Raw genomic sequence first — 18,641 nt, 5'->3', positions numbered from 1 at the left:
GTCATCTGCAAAAGCTTTCAGTTTATATTGTTTCTCTCCGACCACAATTCCCTGTGTCAACCGGTCATTTCTGATCATGTTCAATAGCACCTCCAGGACTAAAATAAACAACAGAGGAGATAGAGGGCACCCCTGTCGTGTCCCTTTTTCAATTTTGAACTCCTCTGTCACCACGTTGTTTACTATCAATTTAGCTTTTTGTTCTGAATAAATTGCTTCTATTCCGTTTTCAAACCCCCGCCCGACTCCCATCCTTTCCAAATTTTTCTTCATAAACAGCCAAGAAATGTTATCAAAGGCCTTCTCCGCATCAATAAAAATCAACACCGCTCTTGTGTTTGAATTAATCTGTAAAAACTCCAAAATGTCAATGATGTTTCTTGTGTTGTCAAATAAATGCCTACCAGGGAGAAAGCCTGCTTGGTCCTTATGAATCACTTCATTTAAGACTTTCTTAAACCTACTTGCCAAAATGTCTGCAAAAATTTTGTAATCCACATTTAGGAGTGAGATAGGACGGTAGTTTTTAAGTTGAGTTTTTTCAGATTCTAGTTTTGGGATCAACGTGATGAAAGCTTCTTTCCACGTTTCCGGTGCCTTCCTCCCCTCCATAATCTGGTTGCAAACTTCCAGCAATGGTTGTATCAATGAATCCTTCAGTACCTTATAATATTTGGAAGTAAGCCCATCAGGTCCCGGAGATTTGCCCAGTTGAAGGTTCTGAATGGCGCATTCAATTTCTTGAGTTGTAATATTACAGTTCAGGATTGCTCTCATTTCCTGGGGTATTTTTTGTAATCCATTAGTTATAACAAATTGGTCCACCTCTGAGCTTTTTTGTGGCCTTTGAGAATAAAGTTCTTTGAAATATCTCTGGAAGGACTTTCTAATTTCGTCGGGTTTCTGAACCATTCTCCCTTCAATCTCTAGATTTGTAACTGTGTTAAGTTTTTGTCTCTTTTTCAACTGCCAAGCCAACAATTTTCCACATTTGTTAGCAGATTCAAAGGATCTTTGTTTCATTTGTTTAATTTTCCATTCCACCTCTTGATTTATCAATTTCGAATATTGTGCCTGGAAAAACTTCACTTCTCTCAATACTTCCTTTGATTTAGGCCTGGATCTCAGTTTTCTCTCTCCTTCTCTTATTTTCTCCAAGATCTTCTCCTTCTTTTCATTCCAGAGTCTTTTTTTAATCGTGTTCTGTTGTATTAGAAACCCTCTTATAACTGCTTTGCTTGCGTCCCAGATTATTCTTTTTTCCACATTTGTCTTTAAGTTTATTTCAAAATAGTCCTTTAAAACTTTTTGGGCCTTCTTAACAATCTCCTGATCTCTTAACAAAGCGTCATTCATTCTCCATCTGAACGATCCGGTTGTATTTAGTCTCAATTCCATTCTCAAGGCGTTGTGGTCGGAGCAGGTTTTTGGGCAGATTTCCACTTTTCTGGTCTTAGGTGCCAGCCCTCTAGTTATCCATATTTGGTCGATTCGCGTCCATGTCATATGGGCCTCAGAAAAAAAAGTTCCTTCTTTCCCTAGAGGGTTCTTGATCCTCCATATGTCAATCAAATCCAAATTGTCAGTCATTTCAAAAAAGGTTTTTGGTAGTCTGCCATCTTTCGTTATATTAGCACTTTGTGACTTATCCATATTCACTGAGGCGACACCGTTCATATCTCCCAACATGATAATGTTGTTATAGTCCAAATAGTCCAGCATAATCTCGTGCAGCTTCTTAAAAAATTCCGATTTTCCATCATTTGGGGCGTAGATTCCTAGAATTAAAAACTTTTCTCCTTGTGTCTGGATTTCAATTGCCAAAATTCTGCCCTGTTCATCTTTAAATACAAATTTTGGGGACAAGTTCTCCTTTGCATAAATCACCACTCCTCTTTTCTTAACTTTATCCGATGAAATAAATTCTTGGCCTAACCTTTTATTGATTAACACTTTTCTGTGGAGTCTTGTCACATGCGTTTCTTGCAGGCAAATAATGTCCAATTGTTCTTTTTTCAAAATATGAAATACTTTTCTGCGTTTTTCTGGAGAATTCCCGCCATTTATATTCCAACTAAGAAGCTGTAGAGACATCCCGGCCTACTTCTTGGGTATCACAGTTGGGTATCTAATTTGTCGTCCTTTTCCGGAAGCTGTGGTGCCGGGCCGCCTCCAGATGGTATGGATCCTGGTGGTAATCCCGGTGGTGGAGGCCAGGAATCTGCAGCTCTCTTTTGGAGGTCCTCCTCGTTGTCGTGTAGGAACTTCTGGTGGTCTTCTGGTGTTTTAATTCTTACCTTCTTTCCTCTATAGGTGAATGACAAACCTTGAGGAAATTCCCACCTATAAGGGATTGCGTTGTATCTTAACAATTTGGCCAAGTCTGTGTATGTGGCTCTAAGGTCCAACAAATATTTAGGAATGTCTCTATAAATTTCTGCCCTTTTGCCTTCAACTTCCAGGGATTTTTTAAAATGTTGGCCTAATATCTTGTCTCTTTCCTCTCTTGTTCTCAAACAAACCAAACAGTCTCTGGACTTATCTTTCTTAACCGATCTTCCCAGTCTGAAGGCCGTCACAATCCTGAAATCTTTATCTTCTTCAACCCCCCAAAATTTAGAAAACAACTCCATCAAGAATTTCTCTAGGTTGCCCTGTTCCAACTCTGGGACAGCCCTCAGCCTAAGATTACATTCCTTACTTTTCAGTTCCACCATTGACAGGTAGGCTTGCTGTTCTCCTACCTGTCTTTTCAAAGGTCTTACTTCCCCTTTGATCTCTTCCACCTTCTTGCACGCTTGCTCAGCTTTTTGATTGGCTTCCGCAGCTAGTTTGTAGTTCTCCGCCGTAGCTCCTTGCAGTTTCTCAATAGCCTGAGTGTGCTGCGAAACCTGATCTGTTAACTTGCTGATAGTAGATGTGGCTCTATCAATTTTAGATGACTGATCGTCCACCTTCTTATTCAGAAGTGCCAGTTGTTCCAAAATTTGTTTCAAGACTGGATCAGTTCCTCCAGCTGCCATTTCTTCTGTAGCAGGCGTTTCAACTTCTTCCTCCTGCGCCGTCAGCACAGTTGGCACCGAGGATCTACGATGATGAATCAAGGTTGTTTGGACAAGCTGCCCAGCTCTCTTATCTTTTTTCTTTTCTTTAGCTTCCTCAGCTAAAGCTTCCTTAGCTTTAGCTGCTCTTGTTTTCGCTGGGCCACTCATTCCCCAGCTGCTGTTCAAGGTCAAATAGTCTTTCAATCCATGAGAAAGGCAAGCCCAGAGTATAAACAATTAAACCACAAAAAATCCCAATAGGATACAGTTCCCAGACCTCAATGCCTCCGCAAATCCACTAGGGGGGGTTTTCATAGGAAAGAAAGTTTCTTTTCCACCATCAAAGCTCCTATTTCAACTGAAGTCCCCAAGTTCAGAAAGGAGGCTTTCAGAAAGTTCTGTTTCAGATTAGTGCCACAAGGTAACGGAGAGGTTTCAATGACAGTATTAAAGCGATAGTGTATCCATCAATGCAACAGTTTATGTTAAAAAAAAAGTTTCAGCAGCCTGACAGTACTCCTTTACAACACTGGCAGTCCAATAACTCGGTTATCCCCTTCAATTCCACATCTCTTCACAGTAGGAGGAGGATTCTCTAACACAATGAACCAAAAAATTTACTTCTTCACTCTTTTCAATTTCTAGAAACACACAGTCTATTAATGCCCCTTCTTACTTCTTTCAAAGTCTCTTTTTAGCGCTTCAGCCCGCATCGGGTTCTTTTGCTTTGCTCTGATTAGCAGGACCGGAAGGCGGACTTCCTGTTACTCGCCTCCCGTTTTCAGCCGAAATAGACAAATTTAAATTAATCCTTAATCAGTTCTTTGGTACCCCTTACTCACGGGTAGATTGCAGCCAATTTCGATGTTTTTCAAGAAGAAAGGTCGGCGCTCATCAGCAACAGCAGCGCGGCTTCACTTCCGCGAAAAGAGCGATGAACTCACAGCGCCGCTCCCCCGTTCACGATCCGGAGCCTCTTACGAGGTCCCTTCCTCGCTTCTGGGGGGGCTTCTGGCACCCGCCGAGTCCCACGGCCACAGGCTCGCTCTGCCTGCGGTTTATCTGAATGGGTCTCCGCTTCGCCGTAGCGGACGACCCTTTTTCGCGGAGCCCCTCTTCACTGAGTAAAGAGGACCGCCATTGCCGTTTTGCGCCGCCTCCGGAAGTCGGTGTGTACACATTCTGATTCTCTCCCTTGTCAGCTTCTAATGCTCCCCACTCCCCAAAATACTGAAGCTGATTGTGGTATCATAGCTCCCTTCCCTTTCCTCTGAGGTAAATTCAGCAACTCATTCTGCAATTTGCCTTTTTCTTTTTGCTTTATCAATAAAAACCCAATTTTCTGGGTAAGCTCTGGCCTTAGAATCAGATGGTCATGGAGTCAGAAGGGACTTCAAGGATTATCTAGTCCAACCGCCCACAATGCAAGAATCTTTTTGCCCAATGTGAGACTCAAACTCACAACCCTGAGAGTCCCATGCTGTACCAACTGAGCTATCTGTCGTGATGGACTAAGCATTTTAAAGGTAAGGTTTGGTGCTTGCTTCTTCTGTTTTGAATCCTTCCTTTTTTCAGGGCTGATTCTAATTTCTCTTTCAGGGCGTGGGCTCCCTTCCAACTCTGTGATTGGGTGAAAGGGTGTCAATCTATCAGCTCCACCCAGAACATAAGCCAGGAAGTACATGGTGGAGTTTGCACCCAAGCTAGGAAAATCCACTTCTAACTAGTGGGTCCACAGAAGTGAGATTATCACAAGTGTGTGGAGATGTGTGGTTAGTGACGATGGAAAAGCAGGAGGTACACCCTTGTGCAAATTAATTGAAACAAAGCATGTTAATTTCTATCTTACTTGTAATCCTGTACTCAAAACAAACACGAAAAGTCAGTTGATCATTATGGTGTCGGAAGCCTGCAGCCAATAGAAGGAATGATGCGCTCGCCACAATATATTGAGGTTCTACGAAAGAGAATTATTCCAGAGCTGGAAAAGAGGTATCCTGACAGTACCGTGATATTGCAGCAGGACCTAGCTGCCTGTCAAGCATCAAAAGTGGTGAAGAAATTCATGGCAAAGCAGCAACGACAGGTACTTGATTGGCCAAGGAATTCCCCGGATGTAAATCCCATTGAGAATTTGTGGGCTACAGTGGTACCTCAGGTTGCATACGCTTCAGGTTACATGCACTTCAGGTTACAGACTCTGCTAACCCAGAAATAGTGCTTCAGGTTAAGAACTTTGCTTCAGGATGAGAACAGAAATCGTGCTCCGGCGGCGCGGCGGCAGCAGGAGGCTCCATTAGCTAAAGTGGTGCTTCAGGTTAAGAACAGTTTCAGGTTAAGTATGGACCTCCAGAACAAATTAAGTACTTAACCTGAGGTACCACTGTATATGCAAAAGTCGCCTCCGTGCTATAGACTGTACGACTATGGAGAAGCTCATTCAGACACTGATTCATGTGTGGTACAGGGATCCAAAATCAACAGTGATTGTTAGAAACTAGTAGACTCTACGCCAAACTGTGTTCAAATGCTGCTTAAAAATAGCAGAGGTCATATCTGTTACTAATGCACGTATATGTGAGTTTTGAACAATAAACTACATTGTTTGTTTCAATTAATTTGCACAAGGGTGCACAATGGCAGAGATTCCACTACAATACCATGAATGGCAAAGACAGCTCCTGCTCGCATTTGATATTCCTGCAGCTTGCTGGTGAGGAGGAAGGCAGAATCCCTGGGTGTATTGCATTAGGATTTTAACATAATACAAAAATGTGCTCTGGACCATTCATTTGCCTGAGGAAATAAGCATAGGAAAACAGAAAACTACCACAAGACTTGTAGAGTTTTCACAGAGCTCAAATCATATCACATACCAGTTTCTGCTAAATGTTCACATCAAGGCCTCAGCCACATGTACAATCTATGGCTTTTAGTTCCGCCCTCAAAAATACCAGATACCCACACCTGACATATGAACATAATTCTAGTTTTTGAGATCCAAGATATACTGGGGGGTGGAAGGGGAAGAAGTCTATGCCAAAGAAGTGTGGGTTTGATGCGACTCCAAAGGGTTTGCACCAAATATTGAGAAGGAAAGCAAGCTAATTTTACAGAGATTTTCAGCTCTGTGGAAGCAAGAGGAAGCCTGTTGTTGAACAAAGCCCAGAATACAGCTGCAGGAGGATCGCTTTTATGGGATGATAAACAGAGGAAAGTTTTTTGCCTCTTGTCCTTGGGGACTTCTGCTTTCAGTGTGCATTTCAAGAGCAATACTGTTACTGTTCCAAACTGAATTGCAAGACAGCATTTCTAGTCTTGTGGAAGATTTGAAGATGTTTTGAAAGCATTGGCCTCTTTTTTAAAAAAAACAACTGCTTTTATGAGGAAGACCACAATTTTGCATTTTGTGCACATGTGTGCATGTGAGTGCATGTGCTGTAATTTAAAGGAAGTCTCACTTTCAGAGAAAAACCACGAGTGGTGTGAATAATATGGTTATGGCTTCCTCCCGTTTGGCAGGGCAACAGGAGTTCAGCAGAAGCCAGCCGCTGTGGTTTGACTCTCTCCCTGATAATGACAGACCTTCCCTCCACCTCAGGAAAACGCAACACTCTAAAAACAAGGAGGAAGAAAAGGAGAGCCATTTCCTTGCCAACACCGGTAGCCGGGAGGCCTGGAATGATGCCATAAGATACCCTGCTATTTATTGCCCATTTCCACACCATAGGAAGCAAGGGAAATGCTTGCCAAAAATAAGAAAAGAAACCCTCCCTGATTCCTGTTTGACTTAACATTTGACAGGACAAAGTCAAGGATAATTCTAGCTCTCTCTGTTTGGAAGTTTCATGCTTTTCTTTCCTTTCCTCCTTAGAAGCAAATGGGATTTTAGGGTATCAGTGCTTTCAAATGAGAAGGTGATTGGTTCGTATTTGGATTTTACTTGCATTCCTTTTGTATTTTGCTCACATCTTTCTCTTCCAAAAATATGTAAAGCACTACATCAATATTAACAATTAAATATGATCTCAATTACTTCTGCATACAACTCCATGCAGTTGCACAGCTTCTGTGACTATATAGATTCTCCCAGGTTCCTACAAGAAACCACTTGCACTGTTCATTGTACATGGCTGACAGCCAACTACAACAAAATTGGATGGAATCTCTGCCACAATAAAAGGTCTATTTAATGAACACAAATTTATCCCCTCTCTCTGCAGTTCCACCCTGGATAAGTTAGAGCAGGGGTCCCCAATCTGAAAGCGCATTGGGAAATCTAAGAAACAGTAATGAGCACCACAAAACACCCATTTCACAAAAGAAAAAACTGGTGATGCTCAGAAGCCCCCACCAAACAACAGGCAGAATAACAACACTAAAAAAAAACCAAATAAAGCACACACAAAATATCAGGCAACCCCAACACTACCACCAAGCACTATCATGAGGTTGATTGTAGTCTCACTAACAGCCATATTCTGATTGCATCCTGACACATTACATTCTGACGCTATCACTTAGTAGTAGCTTCTAGGTAAGGCAAGGCTTTTAGGTAAGGTCAAAGGTAAAGGATCCCTGGATGGTTAAGTCCAGTCAAAGGCAACTATGGGGTTGTGGCATATATCTTGCTTTCAGGCAGACAGAGCCGACATTTGTCCACAGACAGCTTTCTGGGTCATGTGGCCAGCATGACTAAACCGTTTCTGGCGCAATGGAGCACCGTGACAGAAACCAGAGCACATGGAAATGCCATTTACCTTCCCGTTGCAGCAGTACCTATTTATCTACTTGCACTGGCATGCTTTTCAACTGCTAGGTTGGCAGGAGCTGGGACCGAACAATGGGAGCTCACCCCGTCACGGGGATTTGAATTGCTGACTTTCTGATTGGCAAGCCCAAGAGGCTCAGTGGCATAGTGTGGGTTGCCAGTGCCCGGGGCCATGCAAAAAGAGAAGGGAGGAAAATGGACGGAGTATGCATGAGTACTCAATGCCTAACAGCACCCGTGTCACCTAGGAGATCACAGCTGCAGAGATAAGAAAAGAAAAGTTGATCCATTGTCTGAAGAGGTCGCTTCCAGAGCTCAGTGACGGAAATGCACAGCTGTATTGAGGCAGCACTGGGTGCTGAAATTTTGCATCCCTAATATTTTTGTGCCTGGGGCAACCGCCCCTGTGGCCCCCTCCCATGCTACAGCACTGCCAAATGTTGAGAATGGAGACTGAGTGGCTCTATTAAGCATACACAGAAGAGGTTATTCCTTCATAAATCCACCTATTCACCACCACTGTCTCATGCACACTGCAGTATTCAACTCATTTGTGGTACTCCCAGTCAATCCGCTTTGTGTAAGCTGGTGATGATGTGGAACTCTTGGGAAAGGAATTGTGACCTGGCTAGATGCTTAGGCACATAACCACTGTACCATACGCCATCAGAAATATCTTTGTGTGAACAGGCCCTTAGTTGCAATGGAGCTACATTCTTTTTATTTAGAAGCTTGAGTGGAAACAATGCAAAAGAGCTATCCAGCTCCCTTACTTGCCTTCTGCAAAGTCTCATTTCCTCTATAAACTAGCTAGATTATTCCCAGTCGTGTGTGTGTGTGTGTTACAATAAGCAATGACACTAATCAATCAAGCTGATGATTATTCCTTGCCTGACTATGCAGAAGCAAATGCCATTTATTCACCATAATTCAGGAAGATAAAAGACTGATATGCTTATTTGAAAGCTATGTATGGGATCTTCAGCTCCTTGGGAGGGAAGGTGGGATATAAATCAAATAAATAAGCATACCTTGAAAGCAGCTCCTCGTCCTTTTTTCTGTCTTTCTCTGGTGCATGGCTGGCACTGTGCAAGAAGATGTACAACTGCCTAGAAAAGACCAAAAGAGATGGAAATTGCTGAGGAAAGCCATGGTTATAGGATCATTTATTTATTTTTGTCCTTGGGCTGTAAGAAGTGCTTTATATTCCCATGGAGTGCTGTTAGAAAATTCCCTGGACCCGGGAAAACAGAAAACCATTGTGAACACATGTACCTTCTCTTTGAAATTGCTAAGGTTGCAAGCTGCTCTGGTTCTCCAGATGGATATAGCACTGTGCATTTTTACAGTGTTTGAACTTGCCCCGCTTAGAATTCAATTTCCTCTCCTGATAGGCACGCAGGTAAATATTGCCAATGGCTCTAATGTATATTTGTCCATCTTGAACACCATACAGAAATATTGTTGCTGTGTGCAACTGACACAAAGAACTGTGTATATAATATATAATAATCACCTGGCATCCTCTATCAAACTTTTTAGGAGCCATCAAATTTAATTTCCCCTTCGCACAATAAAACAGCAAGAGGAAACTTTAATAGAATGCATTATGTAACAGGTTCTATAAAAACAGCAGACCCGGCCCAGCACTGGAGCACTTCCTTCCGGAGACCCAATAACTTGCGCTGAAAGGATACTTGCTGGCTACCATGGCAACTGCAAGAGATGACACTAAGGGGAAAACAGCAACAAAAGGATCTCTTTTTTGTCCTCAGGAAAACAAGGTCTGGCTTCAGACTCGTGATACAGTGTGAATGCAGAGAAAGAGAGAGAAAATCAGTTAGCAATTCCACTCAGGTTCCAGTGACATTGCAAAGCTTCAGTGTTTGCTGTGCAGTTTTGCTCCTTAGCTTTGTGCAGAGGATGGGGGGGGGGCATTTAGCAAATGTGTTTTTGAAATTGATGTGAATTTCAGTGCCTGTCTGCATGCAAAATCTCCTTCCAATCCCGCTTTCCCACAAAACATTTTTACTTCCTTTGTCACATTTAACTGTAAAAGGCTCCTTTGTCTTTCTGAGTCTGTCATGCTCTGCATTTCATTGCCCAGGAGACAGCTGTTTTCAAGGCCTTTCTAAAGTGGGGGAGGGGGTTGTAAACAACTCCAAAGCCTAGACAGGGGCACACAAACATTACCAGGCTCATCATCCTCATCAGCCACAGAGAGGGAAACAGCCAGAGCCTGCTCAATACGGTTTAGGGAAACCAAAGATTTAAAAGAATCACAGAACTCGAAGCAGGGAAGAGCCAAAGGACAACAGAATAAACTCTCATTGATTTTAGAAGCAGAGTTGGCCATATATTGACATTCTCTCCTTTTTCTTTTTTGGAGAGTCATTAATACACTTTGGCTCATTATTGTCCAATAATGGCTGCTTCTTATGACCAAGGATAACAAAATTAGATACACAGCTTTCAAAACAACAACAACAACTAGCTATCTAAAATTGCAATCTGTCAGAGTCAGACAGCTCCCCAGATGATTTTCTTCTTTTTATGGGCACAAGAGAAATAGACAAGATGTTTTTGAATCATATTAGAGTTGGAAAGGACCACAAGGGTCATCTAGTCCAACGCCTTGCAATGAAGGAATCATTTGCCCAACGTGGGGCTCGAACAACCCTGAGATTAAGAGGCACATTCTCATTGTCATGAATGGCTCCGTGCCAAAATATTTCACCTGGAAAACAATCTGCTTCCTTTACCATGTCCATTGCATTACTACAGGTTATCAGGGCTGACATGGAAATTTTCATATTGGAGAAAATTAAGTACTGGCATTTCTTATGGCTCCATGCTTTACATCCATGGCTTTTGCAAACAAAATATATTGTTTTTATGAAATTTGTTGATGATACAAAGCTAAGATGCCGAATCATCACTATAGACGAAGATCTGGAAGTTTTTAACTCATTAACTGGATGACATTATGGACTAATGGAACTGGGGTGAAATGTAGTACTGTTGTCAATTTAAGAACTAGCAATGAGAACTGTTGATATGGAAAGGCTCAACAACTGAACCACAGAAGATGAAAGAGTCTTGGAAGTCTCTGGAATACTTTAGATATTCAAAAGATGGAACAAGAGAATCACATGTGACTTCCACTTCCCAGATAGCCAGTTTTATCTTAGGAAAAAGTGCATTTTACCCATTGAGATACATATGTTCTCTTCTTGCATTGGAATAATGCATATGGCTCTAATGCAACTATGGATGGTGGTGATGATGACTATGTTCTGCCTTCACAGTTGGAGGCAATGATGCTTCTGAATACCAGTTCCTAGAAGCTTCAGGAGGAGAGAATGGGCTTGTGCTCAGGCTCTGCCTGCACGTTTCCCACAAGGATCTCTTTAGCTACTGTGAGAACAGGATGCTGGGTTAAAGAAGGGCTGCCGGCCTGAACCAGCAGGCTCTTCTTATGTTCTTAGCATTCTAGTAAGAAGGAATGTCCAATCACTAGGGAAGTCATCAGCTTCAACATCCTCCCCCAAAACATTTGGGAGGACAGACAACTTATTCAGAGAACCTCCACATATCTGTTTTATGAAGGGGCCAAAACAGACATGATGGCAAATGTTCAATTCATAATTGCTTGGGTTTGTTTGGTTTTTAAAAATAAAATAAAAAAGCTGGTTTGGGACCAAGACAGGAAGAACTTAATGTTTCACCACCACCACAGTCCTAATCCACATCAAAGGGCCCCCACAGCTGCTATTTGCATCCTGAGAAAAGCTCCCATTGGCACCATTGCTTCTTTTCCATTGACATGCTCATTTTTAAGTTTTTTTATGAAGAGGATTCTTGGAAGGATATCTTTTAATGGTTTTATGTGTTTCCCCTGTTGATGTATGTTGAGTGAATCTCTGGCTGCATTCAGATAGCACTTGATTCTGTTTCCCCAACATTTCCTTACTTGATGCTTTCTGTGTTTTATGTGCTCTTTTATCAGGCATAAAAGTCACTTCTGGCCATGGCCTGTGGTCCAGTCCTTTTGGAGGAACATTCAGATTTCTGAACATCTCAGAAATTGGCACCATCATCAGAGCTGTGATTCAACCCAGTTCTGCCCCATGCCTTTTAGCTGGTTTAAAGGGAATAATCCATCTATTTTTTCTGAAACCTCTTGTAATGTTCTTGCTGCCTGATTGGTGGCTGATCAAGGAATATCACCCCTGGTGGTTGGTTTTAGAAAGCTCTTCACAGAGCCCTTCTGAAAAACTCACTCCGTATCTCAAAGTTCTTTGGGGAGATGCAGAGTTCACACTGTTTGGTGGATTTTTATCATTTATTTGAATAAACAGCTTGAAAGGAACTTTAACTTTCCTAGGTATGATTTTTTGGGGAAACATTTGTGACCCTGAACCCCTTCTTTCTGTTTCAAAGTCTTGGTATAATGAACCACCCTTCAATCTTTCTTTAAGGGACCCTTTATTCTGTTGTAACGGCCTTATGTTGTAACTTTTACCTGTACCAGTGAATTAATTCATGGTTGGTTGGTTTTGTTGTTGTTATAAACATTAATAAAATATAATTTTAAGAGCACAGCTGCTCAGCTGGGGAAATAGTATTTTCCAAGGAATTGTTAATTTCATTTAATTCTTCTAAAACATTTCTCTTTCTAAGTCAGGAAATTGTGAAACCAAACATTTGCTCCATTCTGGAAGATGTCTCCTGATGCGTCCTTCCCCCTCACCTACCATCAAAAGAGCTGCAGCTCTGGAACAGTATTGTAAAATTGCACTTTAATTAAAAGGAAAGGTAAAATCTCTTAAAAGTTCATAGTTTATTTTGGGATTAGATGCTCACTATCAAGTTGTGGCACATACTAAACTCTGCTAACACAGAGTTGGGGAAAGTATATAAAACAAAGGATTTGAGAACTCTCTCTTCCTTTGAAAGAAAAAACCTTCCAAGCTTCAAAACTCTTCCTGAGGCCTCTGCATTTGACATGTAGCAATAGATCGCTGCTCTGAATCCTGTATGTCTGAGCCAATGTCATAAATACAGTATATGCTTCCTCCTTGCAAGTGAAAGAATGAAATCTAATCCATTGCAAATGACTTCACAGGGATATGAGGAGAAGTGTCATTTCAAACAAAAAGTCAGGCCTGTTGCATATTACATTGGTTCTGAGCACACTGCAGTTTGTCTTTTACCTGCTCATAGCTTTTTCAGGGACAGCATTGGTGCAGGGCCAAATGCTTTAGCCAGTTGTCTGGTATCTATCCAGAATAGCTTCACTGAAAGCTAATCAATTCACAGTGGTTTAAGAGGCAGCACAATCTTGCCCATAAACTGCTGATCATTTCAACTCCCAGAACAAATTTGTAAAGGATAGGAAACACATTAGCAGTGCAAAGTAAATAACTAGGGTACAATTCCAGCACAAATAATTACGTTGCCTTCTTACAGCATGTGCACAGCTTGAAGTGGATGCAGTATTTTCTTTATATGTCCATTAAGAGCAAAAAGTTGCTGTGGCAGCATTTCAGTTGGCGATGAACTCATTCCTGTGCAAGGTCTACCTGTTGTGAGGGCAGTTTGGAAAGCCAAGAGTTCCTATGTTGAGAGGAGGAAATCCTTTGGCCATTCAAAGAAGAGCCTTACCAACATCTCTTGAAGAAGAAGAAGAGGAGGAGGAGGAGGAGGAGGAGGAGGAGGAGGAGGAGGAGGAGGAGGAGGAGGAGGAAGAGTTTGGATTTGATATCCCGCCTTTCACTCCCCTTCAGGAGTCTCAAAGCGGCTAACATTCTCCTTTCCCTTCCTCCCCCACAACACTCTGTGAGGTGAGTGAGGCTGAGTAACATCTACTTTTGCTGCAATTTAGGGTCCTCATTTCGCATGAGGGAAACAATTTGCAAGTACAGTATATTACACTCTCATTCATTCTTACAGTGGCATTATGAAATTAGCCATTACTCATATCAAAGTACTACAGAAGTCTCTGATAGGAAGGCTGAAATAGATTCTGTGTGCATCAAATGCAACTGATCTCTTGTTGTTGTTTAGTCGTGTCCGACTCTTCGTGACCCCATGGACCAGAGCACGCCAAGCACTTCTGTCTTCCACTTCCTCCCGCAGTTGGTCAAACTCATGCTGGTAGCTTTGAGAACCCTATCCAACTATCTTGTCCTCTGTCGTCCCTTCTCCTTGTGCCCTCAATCTTTCCCAACACCAGGGTCTTTTCCAGGGAGTCTTCTCTTCTCATGAGGTGGCCAAAGTATTGGAGCCTCAGCTTCAGGATCTGTCCTTCCTACATGGCTGGATTTATGGGTAGGTTTGGGGCTGGGCTTGAGATGCGGCTGTCACAGGCAATGTACTAAATCAGGGGTGGCTAACCTATGGCCCTCCAGATGTTGTAGGACAACAACTCCCATCACTCCTGACCATTGGCCATGCTAGCTAGGGCTGACGGCGGTTGGAGTTCAGTGACACAGGATTGACACCTCTGTACTGAACTATCCACTCAATTGCTGAAATAGTAGAATTGCACAGGTGGAAGGGATCCTGAGGGTCATTGAGTCCAATCCCCTGCAACGCAGGAATCTTTTGCCAATCTTGGGCTCAATCGCACAACCCTGAGATTAAGAGTCCCCTGCTGTACCAACTGAGATATCTCTGTTCATTTTCACTTGCCCAATAGGCAACATTAACTTTTGTGGCGTGTGCTATTTTAATGTTCGTCTTCTTTCTCTTTTGGAGAAAAAAATACAATGGGTTGTAGTCAACTAAATTTCACTCAGAGTATAACTATTGAAATAAATGGACCTAAGTTATTTATGATCATGAATCTCAATGGGGCTTCTCTGAGTAAAATTAAAACACATGGCTTTTTTTGTTGTTGTTACAGTACTGGTACCTCTTTTTTTTCTTTTTGCTGCCCATGGTATCAATGTTAGAATGGCTATTAAATGCCGTAAAACTGGCAGATGCTACCCATTTGGTTCATGGATGAGTAAAGAAGTTCAAGCCAAATGATATGATGAGGAACGTGAAGGTGCCATCATCATACACGAGGACAGTTCCCTACCCTGAGGAGCTTACAATAAAAAGCACGGTGGAAACAACAGAGGGAGGGGAAGCAGGGCTAAATAAGAATTGAATTAGTTATAGTTGTCTACACTTAGGCTTTGTTACATGCTGAGTTACAGTATGGCATGAGAACTAGGGTTTGTGCCAAAGGATGAATGAAAAAGTAGGTTATGAGGGGATTTTTCTGGTTTGAATCCACTGGAACACACCAGCTGCCTATGATTTATTACTATATTGAAACTCACGTAACAACTTGCTAAAATACAAAAACAGAATAACACTATTAAGGATAGCTGGGCAGGGTTGACCTAACATCTTCCTCCATCACAGCCCACTGCAATATATTCTACATATATCCAACATGACTTACGGTCAGACCCAGTAGTTCTCCTTTTAAAAACTGACCACTACTCCTTCATAGTCTCACTTTGTATTTTTATCAACCCCATAGACAGAATACAATTTCTGCTAACCACACAACATCTTAGGGCCCCATGGGAACATACTGTTCCAAAGTATACTTAACTGAAATCAATGGACATAAACCAGCATGGAAGTCACTTGATATTGAAATCAGCCTCCGCTCATTCAGTATTTTAAAATAAAAAGATGTGAGACGAGCTGCATTTTGATGAGTCAGCCATATAATTAAGAGATTTTGAGGCGGACTTAATAGATCCTGCTACTAATTGCAATAACTCAGCTCAATACCATTGGGTAGTTGAGTTTTACAAAATACTGCTAGTCCAGCAAACTGTTTTGCTGACTGCGCTGCAGGCTTCATTAACTGAACTGCAAAGCCTTTGATAAGAAACATGTACTCTGCTAATCACGCAGTACAGCCTTGTTCCCTGACCTCTAAAAGGAAATTGTTGCTTTTGTGAATATGTGGTGTGTGCGCACACACACACACACACACGGAATTCACACAGTCAAGATACTGTACAAAATAAGCCTTCATAAATTTAAAAGTCAATGCATAAGACCTACAGTACAATCTTTTAGTTCCCTTCATTACTTGCCATGCAAACTTCTATTTTCTAGATGCAAAAACTAAGGGAACTAAAATCAGTGCAAAAGAAGAATAATGCACAGCAAGTTTACTCAGACATAAATTCCACCGAGCTCAGATGGTTACAGCTATAATCCTATACCCACCCACTTATCCTTACTTCAGAGAAGTTATGTATAAGATTGCACTGCAATTTTTTTCAGACTTTGGTTACAAGGTACTGTGTATACTACCATACAGGCAACCTCATTTGGCCCCCAGCCCTGAAGTTCCCCTACTCCTGACACAGGACATGGGGCTGGGAAGAAAGAAATGGAAGCCTAAACCCATAGATCCTCGATCAGTGGTTCTTTAGTAAAGGTAAAGGTAAAGGGACCCCTGACCATTAGGTCCAGTTGTGACCGACTCTGGGGTTGCAGCGCTCATCTCGCTTTATTGGCCGAGGGATCCAACGTACAGCTTCCGGTTCATGTGGCCAGCATGACTAAGCCACTTCTGGCGAACCAGAGCAGTGCACAGAAATGCCACTTACCTTCCCGCCGGAGCGGTACCTATTTATCTACTTGCACTCTGACGTGCTTTCAAACTGCTAGGTAGGCAGGAGCTGGGACCGAACAATGGAAGCTCACCCCGTCGCGGGGATTCAAACCTCTGACCTTCCGATCGGCAAGCCCTAGGCTCTGTGGTTTAGAACACAGCGCCACCCGCATCCCGCTTCTTTAGTAGCACCCAGTTATTTTTATCTATTTGTTTATTTCATTTGTATCCCAACCTTTATCACTAAAAAATGATCCAAGAGTGGTTACTTACATAAAATATAATAAAGTGATAGCAAACCAACTTATTTCTTTATATCCTGCCTTTCCTCCAGGGAACGTAAGGTGGCATACATGGTTTTCCCTCTCATTTCCTCCCTGTTTTATCCTCATAGCAACCCTGTGGGGTAAATTAGGCAAAGAGACAGGGACTGGCCCATAGTCACTCAATGAGCTTCATAGCTGAGTAGGAATTTGTATCCCGGTCTCCTAGGTCCTAGTCCAGCACTCTAAACACTACACCATACTGTCTCTCAAACAAGTAGAATATTAAGCCGTCTAAAATTCATAAATATCACAGCCTCACTATCTGCATACAAATATGAGTGGTCTATCTGATTTTATCACAATTGTAAGTCTCTCAGGAAATAATATGCATATGCATCTGACAACCCCTCCAAACTACCAGCAATACAAACGTTGCCAATTTACTCTAATTAAAGCTATGCTGTGTCATATGTGCTTAAATGGTCGATCTGTCTTGAGGTAATTATACCTCTGTGTAGCCTTCTGTCAGAATTAAACTCAGATGGAAGACTCAGGGAACAGTCCACATTTGTTAACAATTAGACACAATCACATCTCCCCCCCCCCCCCATATTCAGATAGAGCAAAAGATGGTTGGGTAGAGATGCTGATGAATTTGTAGAAGAGGAAACCAGATGGCACAACCACAACCACTCATCAATATGACTTTTTTCTATTTAGTGGTGCAGCGGCGTAATTTTAGACCCTAGACTTAATGGGCCTAGGCCGGCCCCCATTTAGACAGCCATGTGTATTGCTTCAGTTGCGAAGCCCACAACATTTCTCTTCTCCATCCCCCACTGGCAATCCATGTTTTACAACTGCTTCTACATTCCTGAGACGTCAAGCTTACAGGTCAAGCTGCTTTTTCTTTTTTGCTTTTTACTACAACTCCAAGACTTACCGACTGGAAACAGGTACAAAAGCCATACACTTAAATAAAAGAATCCTGTGTTTTCCAAAAACTAGTTTTCTGAACCCAGGAATTTGTCCTGACTATTTTCAGGACTGAGAGGTTTACTGGGTTTTCTGCTTCAGGAACTCAAGCGGTAACAAACTTGATGGACTTTTATTTCATATCCGCTCTTGAGAATCACTAATTCCATTCAAAAGACCCACCTGATTAAATGAATTACATGAGTGGTCAGAACTGTCAAGGCTCCCTGAAGCCTTAGCCAGCATGGCCAATGGTCAAGGCTGATGGGAGTTGTTCCCAACTTAATAAGCTCCAGATCCATGTTCCTTAACAGGTGACCTTTTCAGTTTCTATGGCCAGCCCATTTTGCCCATTCTAATGTCATAGCCTTGTGTGAGCCTTACTAAATCTGGCAGGTGGCTGTTGGTGCTTTAGTCACAGCAGCCGTAAATAATTATTCCTTCCAGCACTGAATGCGCACACATAGTATGGAAAGGCAAGATTATAGCTGACACTGGCTTATGTTAAAATTGATGGCTTTTGTCGTAGAGGAGCTGCCCAACCATTTCATTCTTTTTTCACTAATTTAGAAGCTCATTGCTGAGAAGATATTACCTGCATCTTTGTCATTGGAAGACATAGAAGGCAATGCATATCATCTGATTTAAAGTCTCTTGCAGATGACCCTTGAGGCTCTGCAAGTCTGTTTATTTAGAGCCAGGTCTCATCCTTGCCCTGATCCATTTTGGAGTTATATAAACTGAACAACATTTCACTTTCCCACACCACTGATACTCCACAATTCTACTGCATTATATGGCTGGTGGATTGGCCTTTTTGAACATTTTAGTCCAGCAAAGTACAGTGGTACCTTGGGTTACATATGCTTCAGGTTACATACGCTTCAGGTTACAGACTCTGCTTACCCAGAAATAGTACCTCGGGTTAAGAACTTTGCTTCAGG

The 18,641-nt window shown here is 42.1% G+C and overlaps 1 long non-coding RNA gene across 2 annotated transcripts in view; it reads right to left on the bottom strand.

Annotated features, from left to right (window-relative positions):
- The window catches only part of LOC309378391, a 147,515-nt gene that overhangs the window by 86,597 nt on the left and 42,277 nt on the right, over positions 1–18,641 (bottom strand). For both annotated transcript variants that reach the window (XR_014172044.1, XR_014172045.1), the window contains exon 2: positions 8,847–8,924. This is a non-coding gene — a long non-coding RNA (uncharacterized lncRNA). The remainder of the gene's footprint in view (positions 1–8,846; positions 8,925–18,641) is intronic.

Source organism: Podarcis melisellensis (genome assembly GCF_964234715.1).
Source record: "Podarcis melisellensis genome assembly, chromosome: 9".
NCBI lineage: Eukaryota > Metazoa > Chordata > Lepidosauria > Squamata > Lacertidae > Podarcis > Podarcis melisellensis.
The sequence above is the reverse complement of the archived record's forward strand: the minus strand, read 5'-3'. Positions and strand labels throughout refer to the sequence as shown.